This window comes from Scyliorhinus torazame, chromosome 5 (genome assembly GCF_047496885.1).
Source record: "Scyliorhinus torazame isolate Kashiwa2021f chromosome 5, sScyTor2.1, whole genome shotgun sequence".
In the NCBI taxonomy this organism is placed as follows: Eukaryota; Metazoa; Chordata; class Chondrichthyes; order Carcharhiniformes; family Scyliorhinidae; genus Scyliorhinus; species Scyliorhinus torazame.
In genome coordinates, this window is record NC_092711.1 from 314,020,405 (window position 1) to 314,043,275 (window position 22,871).

Here is a 22,871-nt window from a genome sequence, read left to right on the forward strand (position 1 = left end):
TAGTGAGATGAGGAATAGGGAGAGAGAGCAATTAAACACGTGGCTACAGGGATGGTGCAGGCGGGAGGGATTCAGATTTCTGGATAACTGGGGCTCTTTCTGGGGAAGGTGGGACCTCTACAGACAGGATGGTCTACATCTGAACCTGAGGGGCACAAATATCCTGGGGGGGAGATTTGTTAGTGCTCTTTGGGGGGGTTTAAACTAATGCAGCTGGGGCATGGGAACCTGGATTGTAGTTTTAGGGTAAGGGAGAATGAGAGTATAGAGGTCAGGAGCACAAATTTGACGTCGCAGGAGGGGGCCAGTGTTCAGGTAGGTGGTTTGAAGTGTGCCTACTTCAATGCCAGGAGTATACGAAATAAGGTAGGGGAACTGGCAGCATGGGTTGGTACCTGGGACTTCGATGTTGTGGCCATTTCGGAGACATGGATAGAGCAGGGACAGGAATGGATGTTGCAGGTTCCGGGGTTTAGGTGTTTTAGTAAGCTCAGAGGAGGAGGCAAAAGAGGGGGAGGTGTGGCGCTGTTAGTCAAGAGCAGTATTACGGTGGCGGAGAGGATGCTAGATGGGGACTCATCTTCCGAGGTAGTATGGGCTGAGGTTAGAAACATGAAAGGAGAGGTCACACTGTTGGGAGTCTTCTATAGGCCTCCAAATAGTTCTAGGGATGTAGAGGAAAGGATGGCGAGGATGATCCTGGATAAGAGCGAAAGTAACAGGGTAGTTATTATGGGAGACTTTAACTTTCCAAATATTGACTGGAAAAGATATAGTTCGAGTACATTAGATGGGTCGTTTTTTGTACAGTGTGTGCAGGAGGGTTTCCTGACACAATATGTTGACAGGCCAACAAGAGGCGATGCCACGTTGGATTTGGTTTTGGGTAATGAACCAGGCCAGGTGTTGGATTTGGAGGTAGGAGAGCACTTTGGGGACAGTGACCACAATTCGGTGACGTTTACGTTAATGATGGAAAGGGATAGGTATACACCGCAGGGCAAGAGTTATAGCTGGGGGAAGGGCAATTATGATGCCATTAGACGTGACTTGGGGGGGATAAGGTGGAGAAGTAGGCTGCAAGTGTTGGGCACACTGGATAAGTGGAGCTTGTTCAAGGATCAGCTACTGCGTGTTCTTGATAAGTATGTACCGGTCAGGCAGGGAGGAAGGCGTCGAGCGAGGGAACCGTGGTTTACCAAAGAAGTGGAATTTCTTGTTAAGAGGAAGAAGGAGGCCTATGTGAAGATGAGGTGTGAAGTTTCAGTTGGGGCGATGGATAGTTACAAGGTAGCGAGGAAGGATCTAAAGAGAGAGCTAAGACGAGCAAGGAGGGGACATGAGAAGCATTTGGCAGGTAGGATCAAGGAAAACCCAAAAGCTTTCTATAGGTATGTCAGGAATAAGCGAATGACTAGGGAAAGAGTAGGACTAGTCAAGGACAGGGATGGGAAGTTGTGTGTGGAGTCTGAAGAGATAGGCGAGATATTAAATGAATATTTTTCGTCAGTATTCACTCAGGAAAAAGATAATGTTGTGGAGGAGAATGCTGAGACCCAGGCTAATAGAATAGATGGCATTGAGGTACGTAGGGAAGAGGTGTTGGCAATTCTGGACAGGCTGAAAATAGATAAGTCCCTGGGTCTTGATGGGATTTATCCTAGGATTCTCTGGGAGGCCAGGGAAGAGTTTGCTGGACCTTTGGCTTTGATTTTTATGGCATCATTGGCTACAGGAATGGTGCCAGAGGACTGGAGGATAGCAAATGTGGTCCCTTTGTTCAAAAAGGGGAGCAGAGACAACCCCGGCAACTATAGACCGGTGAGCCTCACGTCTGTAGTTTGTAAAGTCTTGGAGGGGATTATAAGAGACAAGATATATAATCATCTAGATAGGAATAATATGATCAGGGATTGTCAGCATGGCTTTGTGAAGGGTAGGTCATGCCTCACAAACCTTATCGAGTTCTTTGAGAAGGTGACTGAACAGGTAGACGAGGGTAGAGCAGTTGATGTGGTGTATATGGATTTCAGCAATGCGTTTGATAAGGTTCCCCACGGTAGGCTATTGCAGAAAATACGGAGGCTGGGGATTGAGGGTGATTTAGAGATGTGGATCAGAAATTGGCTAGCTGAAAGAAGACAGAGGGTGGTGGTTGATGGGAAATGTTCAGAATGGAGTTCAGTTACAAATGGAGTACCACAAGGATCTGTTCTGGGGCCGTTGCTGTTTGTCATTTTTATCAATGACCTAGAGGAAGGCGCAGAAGGGTGGGTGAGTAAATTTGCAGACGATACTAAAGTCGGTGGTGTTGTCGATAGTGTGGAAGGATGTAGCAGGTTACAGAGGGATATAGATAAGCTGCAGAGCTGGGCTGAGAGGTGGCAAATGGAGTTTAATGTAGAGAAGTGTGAGGTGATTCACTTTGGAAGGAATAACAGGAATGCGGAATATTTGGCTAATGGTAAAGTTCTTGGAAGTGTGGATGAGCAGAGGGATCTAGGTGTCCATGTACATAGATCCCTGAAAGTTGCCACCCAGGTTGATAGGGTTGTGAAGAAGGCCTATGGAGTGTTGGCCTGTATTGGTAGAGGGATTGAGTTCCGGAGTCAGGAGGTCATGTTGCAGCTGTACAGAACTCTGGTACGGCCGCATTTGGAGTATTGCGTACAGTTCTGGTCACCGCATTATAGGAAGGACGTGGAGGCTTTGGAGCGGGTGCAGAGGAGATTTACCAGGATGTTGCCTGGTATGGAGGGAAAATCTTATGAGGAAAGGCTGATGGACTTGAGGTTGTTTTCGTTGGAGAGAAGAAGGTTAATAGAGGCATACAAAATGATCAGGGGGTTAGATAGGGTGGACAGTGAGAGCCTTCTCCCGCGGGTGGAAATGGCTGGCACGAGGGGACATAACTTTAAACTGAGGGGTAATAGATATAGGACAGAGGTCAGAGGTAGGTTCTTTACGCAAAGAGTAGTGAGGCCGTGGAATGCCCTACCTGCTACAGTAGTGAACTCGCCAACATTGAGGGCATTTAAAAGTTTATTGGATAAACATATGGATGATAATGGCATAGTGTAGGTTAGATGGCTTTTGTTTCGGTGCAACATCGTGGGCCGAAGGGCCTGTACTGCGCTGTATCGTTCTATGTTCTATGTTCAATGAGCCACATCTGACACCTGTCACATTGTCTTTTGCATTCAGAGAGTATTGTATTGAGCAACAAGCTCATCCATTGATGGTGGCACAGTGGTTACCACTGCTGCCTCACAACGGCAGGAGCACGGGTTCAATTCCGGGCTTTGGTGACTGTGTGGAATTTGCACTTTCTCCCCGTGTCTGCGTGGGTTTCCTCTCTTGTTGGAGATGGTCATTGCCTGGCACTTGTGCGTCGCAAATGTTACCTTGGACTTGTCAACCCAAGCCTGGATATTGTCCGGGTCTTGCTGTATTTGGACATGGACTGCTTCAGTATCTGAGGAGTCGCGAATGGTGTTGAACATTGTTGAGTCATCAGTGAAGATTCCCACTTCTGACTTGATGAAGGAAGGAAGGTCATTGATGAAGCAGCTGAAGATGGTCAGGCCTAGGACACTACCCTGCGGGCCACCTGCAGTGATGTTGTGGAGCTGAGATGATTGACCTCCAACCACCACAAACATCTTCCTTTGTGCCAGGTATGACTCCAGCCAGCAATGAATGATCCCGGTTCTCATTGACTCCAGTTTAGTTCGGGCTCCTTGGTGCCACATTCAGTCAAATGCTGTCATGATGTCAAGGGCAGGCACCTTCATCTCTGCTCTGCAGTTCAGCTCGATTCCATACATTTACCAAATTTGTAATGAGGTCAGGAGCTGAGTGACCCTGGCGGAACCCAAACTAAGCATCAGTGAGCAGCTTATTGCTGAGTAGGAACTGTTTGATCACAGTGTTGATGACTCCTTCCATCACATTGCTGATGATGGAGAGTAGACTGATCGGGCGGTAATTGGCTGGGTTGCATTTGACCTGTTTCTTGTGTACAAGACACACCTGGACAATTTTCCACATTGTCAGCTAGATGCCAGTGTCGTAGCTGTACTGGAACAGCGTGGCTAGGGGTGTGGCAAGTTCTGGAGCAGAAGTCTTTGGTACTATTGCCGGAATATTGTCCGGGCCCAAAGCCTTTGCAGTACCCAGAGCCTTCAGCCATTTTTAGATCATTGGATTTTGGAGACCCACGTACATAATGTGCATCCCTAAGACTGAAAGCTTACAAAGTGAGTAAAGGTTATGCTTCATTTCTAACGTTCACTATCTGGCAGTGTGAAATTGAATAGAGCTTGAATTGTGACAGAGAGGCGGAGGGAGAGGGTGAACCTGGATTGAGTGCGAGAGGCTATGAGGGAGCGGTGGATAGAGAGGATTAAGCTGGATTGAGAGGGGAGATCATAAACAAAGGCAGGACATAGGAGAGCGTGATTGGAAGGTTAGAAAAGCAGCACTATCGATCCAGCTTATCTCCTGTTTGCAATATGAAGGATGATGTGGAGAAGATAGTGAATGGAAACCATCTGAACAAGGCAATGTCTCAAGGGCAATTATGGTTGGGCAACAAATACTGGACTAGCAGCATCCCGAGAACAAATCATAAAATAGCTGCAATTGGCAAATACATTTTGCTATTCCTGCCTGATGGAGGCTCATGTCTTGTTTGCAAAGGTGTTGCAGGCATAGAAAATGAACAATGCAATTCCATTTCTCTGTCTCTGATGGGCATAGTCTGTGGTTGGGTAACACTCTAAATCTTATTTTAATGCCTTGCACAGATTGTAAAACTTCTGCTTATTACAGTAAAAGTGCAGTCACAGTATCAGGCTGTTTGAAAAAGACAATGTACGGTCTATAAATCTGTCTGGGTTCTGCTACGCAAAACATCAACCAGTTCTGACTTTTCTTTCAATGTATGAGTTAACAATTGTCTTTTATATACCCTGCAACTCATTAATGCCAGAGTTAAAATGGCATTAATTCTATTGTGGACGAGATGCTATCAATAGCTCCATGCTGATTAATAAATTTCAATGTTACTGTCAAAGTTACTGTTGACATGCTAACTCATATCGTACCTTGTATAACTATAATGCCCCTCTGCTCATGACCACAAATTGTTTCAATTTCTAGGTTTTAAAATTTTCATTCTTCACAACAATTGATTGGCAAACGATTAGACAAACTTCAACACTGAGTGGAGTCTTCAATAGTTTGATTAACCTGTGTTTGATTGTGAGTCTGGTAACTGACTTAGGCTCACTATGCGTGTTGGTTATGTGCACTCACAGCAAAATAAACAGACACCACAGAAGCTATTAGAAGCTGGGATGTAAATATGGGGCGAAATTCTCCCCCAACGGCGGGATGTCCGCCGACTGGCGCCAAAGCCGGCGCCAATCAGACGGGAATCGCGCTGGCCCAAAGGTGCGGAAGGCTCCGCATCTTTGGCGGCCTAGCCCCAACATTGAGGGGCTAGGCCGACGGCGGAGGGATTTCCGCCCCGCCAGCTGGCGGAAATGGCGTTTGTTTCCCCGCCAGCTGGCTCGGAAATGCGGCGCATGCGCGGGAGCGTCATTGGCCGCTGTCAGTTTCCCAGCGCATGCGCGGGCGCGTCAGCGGCCGCTGTCAGTTTCCCAGCGCATGCGCGGGAGCGTCAGCGGCCGCTGTCAGTTTCCCGCGCATGCGCAGTGGGGAGAGTCTCTTCCGCCTCCGCCATGGTGGAGGCCGTTGCGGAGGCGGAAGGGAAAGAGTGCCCCACGGCACAGGCCCGCCCGCGGATCGGTGGGCCCCGATCGCGGGCCAGGCCACCGTGGGGGCACCCCCCGGGGTCAGATTGCCCCGCGCCCCCCCCCAGGACCCCGGAGCCCGCCCACGCCGCCTGGTAAATACCAGGTTTGATTTACGTCGGCGGGACAGGCAATTCCTAGGCGGGGCTTTGGCCCATCCGGGCCGGAGAATCCAGCGGGGGGCCCCGCCAACCGGCGCGGCCGGATTCCCGCCCCCGCCCAATCTCCGGGAGCGGAGACTTCGGCGGGTGCAGGGGCGGGATTCACGGCGGCCAACGGCCATTCTACGACCCGGCGGGGGGTCGGAGAATGACGCCCATGAGTGCTGACATTTTGTGACTGCAGAGATATTTAAAATTCCTTGTGAGTAAACCTCTTGCACTTTAGAAAACTAGTGTCACCTCTGCATTGCAGTGAGATAGAGAAAATATACAACATTAAGCCACAGAATAAGATATTAGGATAAATGATTAGGGAGAAAGAAAACCAGAAATGTTTAGGAAGAAAACTCCAGTGCCTTAATGGCTGAAGAAAATATAGTGGAATGAAGGAAGCTAGGGATGTGCTAGTAGGGTGCACGTGGACAAAAGAACAAAGAACAAAGAAATGTACAGCACAGGAACAGGCCCTTCGGCCCTCCAAGCCCGTGCCGACCATGCTGCCCGACTAAACTACAATCTTCTACACTTCCTGGGTCCGTATCCCTCTATTCCTATCCTATTCATGTATTTGTCAAGATGCCCCTTAAATGTCACTATCGTCCCTGCTTCCACCACCTCCTCCGGCAGCGAGTTCCAGGCACCCACTACCCTCTGCGTAAAAAACTTGCCTCGTACATCTACTCTAAACCTTGCCCCTCTCACCTTAAACCTATGCCCCCTAGTAATTGATCCCTCTACCCTGGGGAAAAGCCTCTGACTATCCACTCTGTCTATGCCCCTCATAATTTTGTATACCTCTATCAGGTCTCCCCTCAACCTCCTTCGTTCCAGTGAGAACAAACCGAGTTTATTCAACCGCTCCTCATAGCTAATGCCCTCCATACCAGGCAACATTCTGGTAAATCTCTTCTGCACCCTCTCTAAAGCCTCCACATCCTTCTGGTAGTGTGGCGACCAGAATTGAACACTATACTCCAAGTGTGGCCTAACTAAGGTTCTATACAGCTGCAACATGACTTGCCAATTCTTATACTCAATGCCCCGGCCAATGAAGGCAAGCATGCCATATGCCTTCTTGACTACCTTCTCCACCTGTGTTGCCCCTTTCAGTGACCTGTGGACCTGTACTCCTAGATCTCTTTGACTTTCAATACTCTTGAGGGTTCTACCATTCACCGTATATTCCCTACCTGCATTAGACCTTCCAAAATGCATTACCTCACATTTGTCCGGATTAAACTCCATCTGCCATCTCTCCGCCCAAGTCTGCAAACAATCTAAATCCTGCTGTATCCTCCGACAGTCCTCATCGCTATCCACAATTCCACCAACCTTTGTGTCGTCTGCAAACTTACTAATCAGACCAGTTACATTTTCCTCCAAATCATTTATATATACTACAAAGAGCAAAGGCCCCAGCACTGATCCCTGTGGAACACCACTGGTCACAGCCCTCCAATTAGAAAAGCATCCTTCCATTGCTACTCTCTGCCTTCTATGGCCTAGCCAGTTCTGTATCCACCTTGCCAGCTCACCCCTGATCCCGTGTGACTTCACCTTTTGTACTAGCCTACCATGAGGGACTTTGTCAAAGGCCTTACTGAAGTCCATATAGACAACATCCACTGCCCTACCTGCATCAATCATCTTAGTGACCTCCTCGAAAAACGCTATCAAGTTAGTGAGACACGACCTCCCCTTCACAAAACCGTGCTGCCTCTCACTAATACGAGTGTTGGCCCTCAACTATTTACAATCAATGCGCACGATCTAACTAAAACAAATAGAGTCAATTCTGGGTGGGATTAGTGGGATTAATTCTGGCGTTTGGAGCAGGAACGATCCCACTATCTAAGGGCACTCTGTTTTTTTATACATTTATTGATGGTGCCCCAATCTCTCGACCCCCGACGCAACCCTGGACCCTCCAATGCCCTGGCTCACCTGTTGGGATTATTTTAGGCACCCCCCCATACCAACTTACATGAGCAGGGTCCCAGTGCGGAAAAAATGCTTAAGCCTGGCTCATTGGCACTGCCATCCTGGCACCATGGCAGTGCCCTTGCCAGGGTGCCAAGGTGGCACTGCCAGGGTGCTAGGAGGGCAGTGCCAAGGTGCCCAGATGGCACCAGAAGTGCCAGGGTGCCACCCATCCTGGGGGCGTCCGATCATGCAGGGGAGCACCCCCTCCATGTGCCGTTGCACCTGCTTCCCGTTTGTGCGGGGCCAGTGCTGAACGGCACCTGGCTGCCCCTCGTCAGTGAGGCCGAGAGGTGCTGGATGGCCGCTCGATCCGGGGGGGCAGCAGAGTTAAAAGACATTTTAACCAAGTCTGGGCCCCATCCATTGTGGTTAGATCTGGTTGGATGTCGCGAGACATAAGGACTGTCAGGAATCTGGGGAGAGGCCTCTCCCAGGATATACCAGCATTGCGGCGGGAAGCAGCCGGAAGATCGTGTCCTATGTTAACGACTTCGATGAAGAGACCAAACATATTGGCTGGGAATTTTTCGGTTGTTCCTGTCAACGGAACCTTCCGGTCCTGGCGTCAGTGAACCCCACCGCAGGTTTCCCGGTGATGGAGGGTGCAGAAAATCGGAAACCCTGTTGGCAGCGGTGAAACCAGAGGATTCCGTCACCTGTCAGTGGCAGGCCGCCACCACCACTGCCACGAACCGCGGGATGCACGGAAAATCCCACTCTTGGAACCAAATTGACTGATGGTGCAAAGATTGGCATGGAGGCCAATAGGGAGGCGGGGGCCAGAATCTGCAAAGTGAAATAAATAGGTTATGAGTGAGCAAAATTGTTGGCAGATGGAGTACAATGTGGGGAAAGGTGAAGCTTTGGGGCTGGTTTAGCACACTGGGCTAAACAGCTGGCTTGTAATGCAGACCAACGCCAGCAGCACAGGTTCAATTCCTGTACAGGCCTCCTTGAACAGGCGCCAGAATCTGGTGGCTAGGGGCTTTTCACAGTAACTTCATTGAAGCCTACTTGTGACCATAAGTGATTATTATTATTAAGCTGTCCACTTTGATGGGAATCGAATAGAAGAATCTGAATTAACTGGAGAGGCATCTCAGAAAGCTGGGTTATGGAGTGATAATAATCTTTATTATTGTCACAAGTAGGCTTACATTAATACTACAATGAATTTACTGTGAAATGCCCATAGTTGCCACATTCGGGCGCCTATTCGGGGACACTGAGGGAGAATTCAGAATGTCCAATTCAACTAACAAGCACATCTTTCGGGATTTGTGGGAGGAAACCGGAGCACCCGGAGGAAACCCACGCAGACACGGGGAGAACGTGCAGACTCCGCACAGACAGTGACCCAAGCCGGGAATCGAACCTGAGACCCTGGCGCTGTGAAGCAATAATGCTAACCACCATGCTACCGTGCCGCCCTGGTGTGTGATCTGGGTGCCCTGGTATATGAGCCTCAAAGAGCAAGTAATTAGGAAGACAAAATGGAATGTTTGCATTTATTACAAGGGAGGCGGAGTATAAATGGAAGGAAATCTTGCTGCCACTGTGCAAGTTGTTTGTGAGACCACACCTCGAGCACTGGGAACTGTGTTGGCCACCTGACTGAAGGCAGGAGATACTTGCATTGGAAACCATTAAGAGAAAGTTCACTGGGTTTACCCCTCGGATGAAGGGATTTGCTTTTGAGGGAAGGTTGAGCAGGTTGGTCCTATACTCATTGGAGTTTAGACAAATGAGAGGTGACCTTTTTGAAACATCTAAAATTCTGAGGTGGCTTGACAGGGTGGATGTGAAAGAATGTTCCTATTATAGCGGCGGGGGGGGGGGGGGATCTCGAACTGGGGTCCACAAGGTTATCAAGGGCTTGGGGAACAAGGAAGAAAGTGGAATTGAGGACGAGCACTAATCAGCCATGATTTTATTGAAGGTTGGACGAGGCTATAGGGGCTATATGGATTCATCCTGCTTTTATGCCTTACATCCTCATGCAAGAGGCCAAAGTTAGATGAGTGCAGACATCTCGAAGGTTCCAAACAGGCGGAGATTGCCTCAAAAGAGAGGAAAAAGACCAGGATATGTTTGAATATATTGTGCTCCAATATAAATACATCTCAAGGTGATTAGTTCTTTCAAAACACAGCTGGATTAGTAGTTGGCAGTAAAATCAATCTGTGTGTTAGAGTACGGGGCAAATTATATGTTAATCGTGAGTTATTTGTGCAGCGAAATTGTGGCATTTTTAATATTATCTTTAAGCTTTCATTTGTAATTCCCTTGTTCATGATTTGAACTTGTGAGTTAGCAACCCTGATTAAGTAACAGATAAAAACATTGCAGATGAATGCAATAAGTGTTCATATGCCAAGCATTGAGAGACCTCGTTTGAAGGTATTGCTACATTAACATTAATGCAGCATTCTCTAATGTTTGCCCAAGCTGCTAATATTCCCCAAGAGAGTGATCCGCTATCACTAAACTTAATAAGCGGTCGCTGCATTAATGACTTCCTGATTTGTAAGGACTCGTTAAGCCCCAATTATATGGCGAGATGAAAAGTTATTTCCAATAGCCTCCCAGCGTATTTCGCAATATTGATACACAAGAGTTGAGGCAGTGGAGAGAGTTGACACGAGTGCTGACAGCGATCACAGTGAGGGGCAAACCAACTGTTACTATCCACTCAACAACAAGGCTGTATCTCTTTGTTTATTTGTTTCTGGGATGTGGCCAGGACCAGCAGGGGCAGCATTTATTGCCCAATCCTAATTGCAGCTGAGAAGGTGGTTTGGTGCTGCTGTAGCGTCGGTGGTTTATGTACACCCACAGTGCTGTTAGAGAGTTCCAGGATTTTCACCCAGTGACGATGAAAGAACGGTGTTATACTTTCAAGTCTAGGTGGTGTGTTACTTGGAGAGGAACTTGCAGGTATTGTTGTTCTCATATATCTGCTGCCTTCCTTGATGGTAGAGGTTGTGGATTTGCAAGAGGTTGTTCAAGGATCCTTGGCAGTCTGCATTGCATCTGGTAGAGGATGCACACTGCTGCCACTGTGCATCGGCGCTGCAGGAAGCGAATGCTCATTGTAATGGATGGGGTGCCGATCAAACGGGCTGCACTGTCTTGGATGGCATTGAGCTTCTTGAGTGTTGTTGGAGCTGCAACCATCCAGGCAAGTGGAGTATTCCATTTCACTCCTGACTTGTGCCTTGTGGTTAGTGATCAGACTGTGGGGAATCAGAAGGTGAGTTACTTGCCACAAAGCTCTCAGCATCTGGCATCATGTAACTATGGGGCGGGGTTCTCCAAAAATGGGGCTATGTCCCCATCCCAGCGTAGAAACGCTGGCGTTTCACTCTGGACTTTGCTTAAGAAAGTCCTGAGCGACTCTCCTACCTGCAGGGGGCTTGCAGGGCCCCGGAGTGCTTCTCACAGCTCTGGCTGCGGATACGGAGGCCCCGCACTTCCAGTCGGTAGTCCACACATGCGCACGGTGGTGTCATGCAGCAGCCGCGCGTGCGACATGGCGAACTCGTACCGCGGACGTCATCATAAAAATAGGCCCCCTCGAGATTGCGCGCACCCGCGGGTCCGTGCAGCCCGATCGCTCCCCTGGCTGACCATAATGCACCCCCCCGGTGATCGATCCCCCCACCCCCCCACTAGGGCAGCCGGGGGCTGAGTCCTCAGCCGCCACCCAAGGTTCCCGATGGCCAATATGTGGTTAGAACCATGCCGTCGGGAACTCGGCCAGTTTTGGGCGGAGAATCGCGGGGGATGCCTCTGTCAATGGCCCCCTACCCGCGTTGCTTAGATCACGCACAAGCGACTCCTGAGCGATTCTCCGGAGAATCGGTTCAGCGGTGTCGGTCCTGATTTCCAGGTAAACGGCCATTCTCCCCCCCGTGCCGAACGCGATTTTGGCGCGGCTGCTCGGAGAACCCAGCCCATTTATATGTATTTATATGTCTGGATCAGGTTAAGGTTTTGGTCAATGGTGTTGGGGGATTTAGCTATAATAATAGTGTTGAATGTCAATGGAGGTGATTAGACTCCTTTGTCGGAGATGGTTATTGCCTGGCATTTGTGCAGTGTGGATGTTACATGTCACTTACCCACCCAAGCCTGAATGTTGTCCAGGGCTAGGCGGATACAGATTGCTTCGATGTCTGAGGTAACACAAATGGAAATGAACATTATGCAGTCATCAGCGAGCATCACCACTTCTGACCTTATGACAGATGGAAGGTCAATGATGAAGCAATGGGATTTTGGGGGCTTGGAACATTGCCCTCTACAACCCGTACAGTAATGTTCTTGGACTGAGACGCTATGTGCCAGGTATAACTCCAGGCAATGAACAGTTTTATTACCCATTGAGCCGCAACTGAAACTATTGAGAAGAAGAAATAGCTGATGAGGAAGGTGAGGAAGTCTGAGGCATGGATGAATGTAACATTACTTAAGGAGACAGAAGCCCTGAGGCCTTCAGCTCAAGAAACAGCTGAAGGCATTGGATATTGCAAAGGCGATAGGCTCTCACAGCATTCTGGCAATAGTGCAGCGGATATGTGCGACAGGGCTAGCCATGTCCCGAATCAAGCTGCCCCAATACAGCTGCAAAACTGGGCAGCAATGTGGAAAATTACCCATGTATGTCCTGCACAAAAAAGTTGGGCAAATGTAACCCGGCCAATCTGTCTACAGTTAACCTTCAGTAAAGCGATGGAAGGGTTCATTGACAGTGCGATTAGATGGCACTTAATCAGCAATAACCTGCCCACTGACACTCAGTTTGGGTTCCTCCAAGGCCACTCAGCTACTGACCTCATTACAGCCTTGGTGTAAACATGGACAAAAGGGATGAACTCCAGAGGTGAGGTGAGAGTGACTTCCCATGACGTGAATGCAGCATTTGATTGCGTGTGGCATCAAGGAGCCCTCGCAAACTGGAGTCAATGGGAATTGGCAAAAAACTATCTCCTTGTTTGAATCACACCGAGTACATAGTGGGATGGTTGTAGTTGAAGGAGGTCAATCACCTCAATCTCTGGACATCACTACAGGAGTTCCTCAGGGTAGTGTCTTGGGCCCAACCAGCTTCAGCTGCGTCATCATTGACCGTCTCTCCATCATAAGGTCGGAAGTGAGGATGTTCGCTGGTGAGTGCAGAATGTTCAGAACCATTCGTGACTCCTCAGATACTGAAGCAATCTATGTTCAGATGCAACAAGACCTGGACAACAATCAGGCTTGCGCTGATTGTTCCATTGTTCCAGAGTGCAAAAAGCAACATTCACATCACACAAGTAGCAGGCAATCACCCTCTAACAAGAGGGAATCTAACCATTCCTCTTTGATATGCAATGGCATTGCCCTCATTGAATCCCCTATTATCAAGATCCTGGGGGTTAACATTGACCAGAGACTGAACTGGACTAGCCATATAAATACTTTGGCTGCAAGGGTATGTCAGAGACTGGATATTCAGCAAGTAACTTACCCCCTGACGCCTTCAAGGCCTGTTCACCATCTGCAAGGCACAAGTCAGGAGTGTAATGGAATACTCTCCACTTGCCTGGATGAGTGCAGCTCAAACAACGCTCAAAAAGCTCAGTGCCACCCAGGACAAAGCGGCCCATTAGATTGGCACTCCGACCAGTACCTTCAGCATTCACTTGCTCCACCATTGGTGCACGGTGGCAGCTGTGTGTACCATCTACAATACGCACTGCAGAAACCCACCAAAGCCCCTTTCACAGCACCTTCCTATCTCGGAGGACAAGGGCAGCAGATGCAAGGGAACACCACCACCTGCAAGCCATCCTGACTTGGAAATATATCGCAGTTCCTACACTGTTGCTGGGTCAAAGACTTGAATTCCCTCCTGAACACCACTGAACCTGCACCACATGGACTGCAGCGGTTCAAGAAGTGGCTCACCAGCTCCCCCTCAAGGGCAGCGAGGCAAAGACACTAAATCTTGGTCTAGCCAGCGATTCTCACGCCCTGTAAAACAATAAAAGTAAATCAAACGTGCTGAGCAGAAGTGGAGAAATAATACATAGAACTACATTGAATTTTACAACACGTCATTGGGCTCAACTGGTCTTTGCTTCTTCTAACAACACAAGTGGCAAAAAGTTGAGGGTATTGTGGATGTTGTGACAAATGAGTTTGGACCTCCTGTAAAATAATGGAAATGGAATATCACAGAAATGCACTGACCTTCCATCTGTTAAAAGCGACAACAGTGATTTTTCACGTTTGGTTTCAGAAACAATTCATACAATAATTTATGCGACGGGGTTACAACAATTATCTTCTCCCCATGAGAATATTCATCAAATTGCACTTCTAGTGGAATAGCCAAGGTAATTTAAAACCGATTTGCTTGGCATGTTTGGCAAGAAAAGCGGTTGCTTCAATGCAAATGTGAGAAGACAAATGGAACTCTTTCTGCAGCGACTCCTCCTCCTACCCCCCCCCCCCCCACCCCCACGCCTTCCCCCTCCCCCCAGCACAATGGTTCTACAACTTAAAATTAAAGCAAAGGGAAATGCCAATTTTAAAAATCAATTCATGGGAAGTGACTGTCACTGGCAAGGCCAGTGGTGAGAGGCCATTCCTAGTTACCCTTGAGAATGCGGCAGATATTTGGGATTTTAGATCTTGACATCATTTCTCAGATGCCTGCAACGCAATGATTCAGCTCCAAGAGTTGCAATGTACTGAACTCTGATTGTGAATAGAGATAAATGCTTCACTTGGAGGCTCGTTGCTGTGGTAAAACCTTGCGACAATAGACCCATTTCCATAAAAGTGCGTCTCAATCTATGACAATATGCCATTTGGTGAAATGCTCAGAACTAAAATACATTTCTGCAGTATTTCCTCTTAAACCTTCAAAGCCTGTCATTTACTCTTCATGATTTTCTTCTCAATCGATGGGATTAAAGCTTCTGCGACTTTGGTAGACGTCACAGCATGACTAGCTGTACAATTTTAACATCAATTTGAGCTATTTGGCCTGCAGATGAGAATTAATGAACAGCGACAAGAGGGAACAATTTAAAAAATATATGTTTTTACTTCCCTCGTCGAGTCTTTTTTCGGAGAATGTTGAAAGCATTTGCAGATTGCAGCACGGTGGCGCAGATTGGTTAGCACTGCTGCCTCACGGTTCGATCCCGGGTCATTGTCCGTGTGGAGTTTGCACATTCTCCCCGTGTCTGCGTGGGTCTCACCCCCCCACAACTCAATGATGTGCAGGGTAGGTGGATTGGCCATGCTAAATTGCCCCTTAATTGAAAAAATTAAAAAGATAGAAAAGCATTTGCAGTTTCACTATCAACAATAGGGGTGTTAATCTGGACAGACACATCGTTTGATCAGGTGTTATGGTACAAAATGGCAGATAAGGGGCGCGATTCTCCACTCCCACGCTGGTTGGGAGAATCGCCTGGGCCGCCAAAATTTCCGGGGCCGCCGGTCCGACGCCCTCCCGCGATTCTCCCCAGCGGCGGGAACGGGCCAGTCGAGTTTCGCGGGCCGCAGGCCGGAGAATCGCTGGAGATACCCAAAATGGCGATTCTCCGGCACCCCCGCGATCCTGAGGCCCGGATGGGCCGAGCGGCCAGGGCAAAACGGCGGGTTCCCCCTAACGCCGTCCACACCTGGTCGTGACAGTCGTGGGCTGTGCGTGAACGCTGGGGGGGCGGCCTGTGGGGGGGGGGGGCGAGGGGGGATCCTGCACCGGGGGTACCTTAAATGTGGGGTGGCCCGCGATCGGTGCCCACCGATCGTCGGGCCGTCCTCTCTGAAGGAGGACCTCCTTCCTTCCGCGGCCCCGCAAGATCCGTCCCCCATCTTCTTGCGGGGCGGATATGGACAGGACGGCAACCACGCATGCACGGATTGGCCAGTGCCAACCTGCGCATGCGCGGATGACGTCCGTTATGCGGCACCGGCCGCGTCATCTAATCGGCGCCGCTTTTACACGGGCGACAAGGCCTGGTGCGGGTAGATGACGCGGCCCCGATACTGGCCCATTGTCAGGGCCTGAATCGGTCGGGACCGGGGCCGTTCCGCGCCGTCGTGAACCTCGATGGTGTTCACGACAGGGTGGTCACTTCGGCGTGGGGGTCGAGAATCGCGCCCAAGAAGTGCCCAGAAGTGTGTTGCCTGCCAAATTGGGCAAGGCAATTAAGAGGCGTCCTTTAGACTTGAGCTAGCTGCAAATGTAAATAAGAGGGCAAACACCTGTTTCAATTTTCTGCTCCAACATTCTTTTTACCTCAGGGTAAACCAAACTCCTGCCCAGATTAATATAAAGGCAAGTTCCATTGCATTCAGCGTCAAGCTTCAGGCAGCCGTAACGAGTAACCCCAACTCTGAGAACCTGTTCCCTTCACCGAAATTCATAGAACATAGAACATGACAGCGCAGTACAGGCCCTTCGGCCCTCGATGTTGCGCCGACCTGTGAAACCACTCTAAAGCCCATCGACTTTATTCCCTTATCGTCCATATGTCTATCCAATGACCATTTGAATGCCCTTAGTGTTGGCGAGTCCACTACTGTTGCAGGCAGGGCATTCCACGCCCTTACTACTCTGTGAGTAAAGAACCTACCTCTGACATCTGTCTTATATCTATCTCCCTCAATTTCAAGCTATGTCCCCTCGTGCTAGATATCACCATCCGAGGAAAAAGGCTCTCACTGTCCACCCTATCCAATCCTCTGATCATCTTGTATGCCTCAATTACGTCACCTCTTAACCTTCTTCTCTCTGACGAAAACAGCCTCAAGTCCCTCAGCCTTTCCTCATAAGATCTTCCCTCCATACCAGACAACATTCTGGTAAATCTCCTCTGCACCCTTTCCAATGCGTCCACATCCTTCCTATAATGCGGCGACCAGAATTGCACCCAATACTCCAAATGCGGCCGCACCAGAATTTTGTACAGCTGCAACATGACCTCATGGCTCCGAAACTCAATCCCACTACCAATAAAAGCTAACACACCGTACGCCTTCTTAACAACCCTCTCAACCTGAGTGGCAACTTTCAGGGATCTATGTACATGGACACCGAGATCTCTCTGCTCATCCACTCTGCCAAGAATCTTACCATTAGCCCAGTACTTTGTCTTCCTGTTATTCCTTCCAAAATGAATCACCTCACACTTTTCTCATTAAACTCCATTTGCTACCTCTCAGCCCAGCGCTGCAGCTTATCTATGTCCCTCTGTAACTTGTAACATCCTTCCGCACTGTCCACAACTCCACCGACTTTAGTGTCATCTGCAAATTTACTCACCCATCCTTCTACGCCCTCCTCAAGGTCATTTATAAAAATGACGAACAGCAGTGGCCCCAAATCAGATCCTTGTGGTACACCACTAGTAACTGGACCCCAGTCTAAACACTTCTCATCAACCACCACCCTTTGTCTTCTTCCAGCTAGCCAATTTCTGATCCAAACTGCTAAATCGCCCTGAATCCCATGCTTCTATATTTTCTGCAGTAGCCTACCGTAGGGAACCTTGTCAAACGCTTTACTGAAATCCATATACACCACATCAACTGCTTTACCCTCATCCACCTGTTTGGTCACCTTCTCAAAGAACTCAATAAGGTTTGTGAGGCACGACCTTACCCTTCACAAAACCGTGTTGACTATGTCTAATCAAATTATTCATTTCCAGATGATTATACAACCTATCTCTGATAAACCTTTCCAATACTTTGCCCACAACAGAAGTAAGGCTCACTGGTCTATAGTTACTGGGGTTGTCTCTACTCTCCTTCTTGAACAAGAGGACAACATTTGCTAACCTCCAGTCTTCTGGCACTATTCCTGTAGACAAAGATGATTGAAAGATCAAAGCCAAAGGCTCAGCAATCAACTCCCTAGCTTCCCAGAGAATCCTAGGATAAATCCCATCCAGCCCAGGGGACTTATCTATTTTCACACTTTCCAGAATTGCTAACACCTCCTCCTTATGAACCTCAAGCCCTTCTAGTCTAGTAGCTTGAATCTCAGTATTCTCCTCGACAACATTGTCTTTTTCCTGTGTGAATACTGACGAAAAATGTTCATTTAGCCCCTCTCCTATCTCCTCGGACTCCACGCACAACTTCCCACTACTATCCTTGACTGGCCCTAGTCTTACCCTAGTCATTCTTTTATTCCTGACATATCTATAGAAAGCTTTATGGTTATCCTTGATCCAACCTGCCAAAGACTTGTCATGTCCCCTCCTGGCTCTTCTTCACTCTCTCTTTAGATCCTTCCTAGCTAACCTGTAACTCTCGAGCGCCCTAACTGAACCTTCATGTCTCATCTTTACATAAGCTTCCTTCTTCCTCTTGACAAGTGTTTCGACTGCCTTAGTAAACCACGGTTCCCTTGCTCGACCACTTACTCCCTGCCTGTCAGGTACATACTTATCAAGGGCACGCAGTAGCTGTTCCTTGAACAAGCTCCACATTTCCATTGTGCCCATCCCCTGCAGTTTTCCTCTCCATCCGATGCATCCTAAGTCTTGCCTCATCACATCATAATTGCCTTTCCCCCAGATATAACTCTTGCCCTGCGGTATATACCTATCCCTTTCCATCACTAAAGTAAACTTAATCGAATTTTGGTCACGATCACCAAAGTGCTCACCTACCTCCAAATCTAACACCAGACCTGGTTCATTACCCAGTACCAAATCCAATACGGCCTTGCCTCTCGTTGGCCTATCTACGTACTGTGTCAGGAAACCCTCCTGCACACATTGGACAAAAACGGACCCATCTAAAGTACTCGAACTATAGCGTTTCCAGTAACTATTTGGAAAGTTAAAGTCCCCCATAACAACTACCCTGTTGCTTTCGCTCCTATCCAGAATCATCTTTGCAATCCTTTCCTCTACATCTCTGGAACTTTTCGGAGGCCTATAGAAAACCCCTAACAGGGTGACCTCTCCTTTCCTGTTTCTAACCTCAGCCCATACTACCTCAGTAGACGAGTCCTCATCAAACGTCCTTTCTGCCACCGTAATACTGTCCTTGACTAACAATGCCACCCCTCCCCCTCTTTTACCACCTTCCCTGAGCTTACTGAAATATCTAAACCACGGCACCTGCAACAACCATTCCTGTCCCTGCTCTATCCATGTCTCCAAGACATCGAAGTCCCAGGTACCAACCCATGCCGCAAGTTCACCCGCCTTATTCCGGATGCTCCTGGCATTGAAGAAGCCACACTTTAAACCACCTTCCTGCCTGCCGGTACACTCCTGCAACTTTGAAACCTTACTCATGACCTCACTACTCTCAACCTCCTGTATACTGGAGCTACAATTCAGGTTCCTAAGCCCCTGCTGAACTAGTTTAAACCCTCCCGAAGAGCATTAGCAAATTTCCTCCCCAGGATATTGGTACCCCTCTGGTCCAGGTGTAGACCACCCCCTTTGTAGAGGTCCCACCGACCCCAGAATGAGCCCCAATTATCCAGAAATCTGAAACCCTCCCTCCTTCACCATCCCTGTAGCCACGTGTTCAACTCCTCTCTTTCCCTATTCCTCGTCTCGCTATCACGTGGTACGGGTAACAACCCAGAGATAATAACTCTGCTTGTCCTAGATCTAAGTTTCCACCTTAGCTCCCTGAATTCCTGCCTTACATCCCTGTCCCTTTTCCTACCTATGTCGTTGGTACCAATGTGGACCACGGCTTGGGACTGCTCCCCCACCCCCTTAAGGATCCCGAAAACACGATTTGAGACATCACGCACCCTGGCACCTGGGAGGCAACACACCAACCGCGAGTCTCTCTCATTCCAGCAGAATCTCCTATCTATCCCCCTAACTATGGAGTCTCCAATGACTAATGCTCTACTCCTCTCCCCCTTCCCTTCTGAGCAACAGGAACAGACTCTGTGCCAGCGACCTGCACCCCATGGCTTACCCCTGGTTCAAGTTCCATTCCTCCTCGGAGATCCGATTCCATCCACTGATTCCCTCCAATCCCTCCTCTGAGCTTCTGATCATTTCTCTCCACCCCCCCCCCCATCCAATACTTTATCATTTCTGGAAGCACCAAGGACTTCATACTGGAGTCCAAGGCCCAATATCCGGGGCTCCTTGGAGTTCACCATTTGCAACAAGGGGAATTATGCTTCAAAAAGTCAGATGGGGCTATCTAAAAGTGGGTGATCCAAAATTTAACCTGAGTATATTTTACTTCAGCGTTAGGAAATAGGGATATTTTAAATAATTTATGTTTTGTGTTTGTGTGTGTTGGGATTAAGGTTTAAGCTTAATTTGTGCTTCTATATTTGTATACTAAGAAGGGGTTAAAACTTTAGTTCAACTTCATGTTAAACACAGATTCTTGAATATCCATAGGTTTTGTTTCACTTTAAACTTTGCCTGTATTGTAATTAAGAGCATATGATGCAAACGCATTTACAGGGGTGGTGGAATAAAAAAAAAAACTAAGATGTTGCTTAGCTACCAGAAGCTCACACTGAAAAGCAGAAGCAGTTGTGGTTCAATCTGGTATGAGGTAACTAAGAAGCAAGGAGTTTTCCTCAGTGGTTCTCAATGTAGGAAGGACAATAAAGTGAGGGACAGAAAGCAAATCTCAGGAGCTAAAGAACAGAGAGAACCAAGGAATGAAAAGAGGAAAGTCTAAGGAAGACTCAATTCAAAAGGACGAATAACTGAGATCTAAACAAGGTATGGCCACTGAAGTTGAAGAAAAGGGGCGAAGAGAGGTTCCCAGTTAAATGCAGAGGTGCAAGGTGCAGGCCTTGAGATTTCAGCTCACGCGAAGCCAGACCATAGAACCATAGAAAAGTTACAGCACAGAAGGAGGCCATTCATCCCATCTTGTTCATGCCAGCCTGAGGGCACCCAGGTGTCCTTTCTAATCCCACCTTCCTGCACCCAATCCATAGTCCTTTAGGTTAGAGCACTTAAGGTGCAGATCCAGTAACCTTTTAAAAGGGTTTAGGGTCTCTGCCTCCACCACCAAATCGGGCAGCGAATTCCAGACATCCACTGCCCTCTGCATAAAAAAGTTCTTCCCCATGTCCCCTCTACACCTTCTGCCTCTTACCTTTCAACTATGTCCCCTGGTTCTAGAATTCTCTGCCAAGGGAAACAATTTTATGCTGTCCACCCTATCTCTTCCCCTCATTACTTTGTGCACCTCAATCAAGTCACCCCTCAACCTTGTTTGTTCTAAGAAAATGAACCCAACCTACCCAATCTCTCCTCATAGCTACACTTTTCCAGCCCTGGCAACATTCTCCTCTGATCTCTGTCTCGACAGCAATGACATCCTTCCTGTAATGTGGTGGCCAGATTGCACACAATACTCCAGTTGTTGCCTCACCAGTGTTTTATACCATTCCAACATCATATCCTTACTTTTATACTCTATATCTCTGCCAATGAAGGAGAGCTTTCTTTACAACCTTGTCTACTTGAATTGCTGCCTTTAGGGAGCTGTGTAATTGTAAGCCAAGATCTCTCACTTTAGTATACACCCAGTATATAGACATACAAGCTGAAAAGGTGAGCCATGTCTGAATGCAGCCTGTGAAGCAGTAGTTCTGTTAGCATGGCCCAGTACCTGAGAGATCGTGTGGAAGCTTGAATGCATGTGGCGATCAAAAGGCAGAGAAATTCTGAAAGGAGAGGTTGAAACCCTGGATGTGGATCATTGGTGAAGGCTTCAGAAAAAAAGAGTTCTCAGGGAGAATACTCCAAGCTGTCCTCAAGATTGGAGTTTTGCAATCCTCATGTGAAAATCAGAGTTCCTGAAAGACCAATTGGCTCAGAGTGCAACAAGCATCTGGGCGGATCTGATGAGAAATTCACAGAAGTTGTATTGTGTGGTAAATGTTACTTGATTTCAGAGAGGGGTGTGGCTGACCACATTTTGCCTTTGGTTTACATGGACTGTGGGCTGATTCAAGTGGAGCTGATTCAATGACCTGCAGGGGGCTAGCAGGGACCCAGAGTAATTCATGCAGCTTTAGCTGCGTATACGGCCCCCCGCACTACCGGTTTTGAGTCCATGCAGGCGCACAGTGGCGGCCTCCATCGGCCGCGTCGAGCGCCATGGCGGAGCCACACAGACTAGACACCCCCCAATCTGCCACGGGCCCGAAGATCGGACCACGCGGATCTGTCCCCCGGCCACTGAGAGGGCCCCTCCAGTGCCCGATCCCTCCCGCCCCCACCAGGGCGGTCGCGGATCAAGTCCTCAGCCGCCACGCCAGCATTCCGACCGGCGATAGGTGGTTAGAACCTCGCTGTCGGAAACTCGGCCGGTCAGGAGCGGAGGATTGCTGGGCCTCTGTCATTGGGCCCCCAGCCGCGCGAAGTACTCCGAGATCACGCCAATTCTCGGGTCCCGGAGAACCGCTGGACCGGCGCCGGGCCCGATTTTGGCATGAAATTGGATTCTCCGCCCCCGCGCCAAACGCGATTTTGGCACGGGGTTCGGGAGAATCCAGCCCTGTGTATTTACTGAGAACATTCGAGTGTAAAATATATTCTGTAACTTTTATTATCCTTACAAAGCTGTATATTTCTGTGAAGATATAGGTGGAGAGAAGGAAAAGTCCAATATAGGTAATCATTTTTGTTTAAGAAATATTTTATTATTTAGTGAAATATTAATCAACAGTCTTATGGCTCTGCTCATCCACATCTCCAAACACACCAATAAAGTTACAATCTATCAAGCCAGTTTCCAATCTGGGGCCCAGCTATCCAGGAGTAACATCAGCTGGGATTGTAACACAGACCAGATTAACTTGAGGTGACAGTGATTACCCTTGATAGCAAAGCTACAGTTGATCGAGTATGGCATCAAGGAGCCCACAAAA